Source organism: Phacochoerus africanus, chromosome 13, assembly GCF_016906955.1.
Source record: "Phacochoerus africanus isolate WHEZ1 chromosome 13, ROS_Pafr_v1, whole genome shotgun sequence".
Taxonomy (NCBI): Eukaryota; Metazoa; Chordata; class Mammalia; order Artiodactyla; family Suidae; genus Phacochoerus; species Phacochoerus africanus.
In genome coordinates, this window is record NC_062556.1 from 7,178,064 (window position 1) to 7,180,006 (window position 1,943).

At 43.8% G+C, this 1,943-nt stretch overlaps 1 long non-coding RNA gene across 1 annotated transcript; it reads right to left on the reverse strand.

Moving 5' to 3' along the window:
- Window positions 1–472: 472 nt before the first annotated feature.
- Window positions 473–1,436, reverse strand: LOC125113540 (uncharacterized). The gene is made up of 2 exons (XR_007131486.1): window positions 953–1,436; window positions 473–692 (listed from the first exon to the last, which is right to left on the reverse strand). It is a non-coding gene; the product is annotated as an uncharacterized LOC125113540 (long non-coding RNA).
- Between the last annotated feature and the right edge of the window lie 507 nt (window positions 1,437–1,943).

Below are 1,943 nucleotides of genomic sequence, written 5' to 3' on the forward strand. Positions count from 1 at the left end.
ATGTACACTGACCTGGGAGTGGTTGGAGGTTCCAGCCACCTCGCTGAGGTGGCCATGGGCGCCCTGTTTCACTGGAGATAGGGGTCAGGAGAGGATTGGAGAGACGGGGGTCCGCCTTCCCACAGAATCTGCAGATCCTGGGGGCTCCTCCACCCCTTACACTCTCTCTCAAGGGAAAGACATTCAGGTGTTTGCCCTATTTTTAATCATCTTATCGTAAGTTTGCAGTCATGCTGGGTGGTTTAAGGTAAGACCCCCCCACACAGTAAAAGCATACGTTGAATGGTATGATATCATGGTCTTGTAGTAGCCACATTTCGATGAATACAATGTCTTTTAAAACCCTCTTATAACAAATTGAAAGACTTCGTACTGGGTGAAAACTTAGATTTCAGACCTAATTTTGATCATTTTTATCATGAATGCATTTTGCTAGTTTATTCCTTAAAAATCTCTCTCAGACTTCCTCAACTCTCTGAAGTGATACCAGATGGGTTTTATTTTATATTTCTCGCTAAAATTGGATCCTGGGAAAGACTCGAGTAGATGATAGGAAGATGACTGTCAGAGTTCTCTTGCGCTACAGCAAGTCAAGGATCCAGCGATGTCACTGTAGAGGCTTGGGTCACTGCTATGGAGCGGGTTCCATCCCTGGCCTGGAAACATCTGCATGCTTCAGGCAAGGCCACTCTCTCCAAAAATAACAATATTTGAAATTAAAATGAAAATGACAGTCTTGTAGAAAAATGAACTGAGAATATAAGCCACAATTCACAGAAAAAAAATACGCAAAATAGAATGTATTTCTGCTGGTGGTTGGCCATCTCACATTAAAGTAATTAAGATGAAGAATTGGCATGGTGAGGATTTAATGTATAGCATCCTGACCCACTAGTATCTTAATTAAAAAAAAGAAAAAAGAAGACTGTCCCTGACAGTTTCCATTACTTACCTATCCACTTTCCTCCCTGGAATCAGAGACCAGAAACTTCCTGGAGGCCCGCATCCCAACCGCTTGGGAGGAAGAATAACATTTTTAACAGAATTCCTTTGTGTTTCCAAAATTCCAAGAAGCTCCTCCTTATAAGTCTATTGCATGAAATCACAACATGCTGCCTATCTCCAGAAAAAATGGTTCCTGATTTCCTTTCCCTGGAATGTGACTCCAAGGAGGCCGTTCCATTTCAAAGGAGTGGCTTGGACTGGATGCTCAGCAGGTCCCCCCATAAAGGAAATGTCAACAGCTGTATACACAGTTCCCAACCCCAGCCCCTCCATATCCAGGTACATGGGAGCTCCTACCTGAGCTTGAGTCTGGTCATCCTGCTGACCCCGCTGGCTGCCATCCTGGGCCCAAGTGTTGTCCACTATCTTGTCCAAGCATAACTGGAGGAATTCCTGTTGTGGCACAGTGGTTAATGAATCCGACTAGGAACCATGAGGTTGAGGGTTTGATCCCTGGCCTTGCTCAGTGGGTTAAGGATCCGGCGTTGCCGTGAGCTGTGGTGTACGTCGTAGACGAAGCTTGGATCCCATGTTGTTGTGGTTGTGGTGTAGGCCAGCGGCTACAGCTCTGATTAGACCCCTAGCCTGGGAACCTCCATATGCCATGGGAGCAGCCCTAGAAAAGGCAAAAAGACAAAAAAAAGAAACAAACAAACAAACAAAAAAAGCGTAACTGGAATATCACCAAATTCCCAAACAACAGCACAGGCTCCTGGGCAAGTCCACTAATTTGTCACATGCTTTACTCGGTCTAAGACTCAAATAAAAGGAAATCAAGTCATATATTAAACTCTGTCATCAGCACTTACTCATTTTGGGGGTCATCCTTTCATCCTATTTGAGGCATGAAAGCTAGTAAGGATATATTTGGAAGCTAACTTCTGTTTGCCCTAGTGGTTTCTTAGTAATTTTACCATTAAAAAAAAAAGAGAGGAATT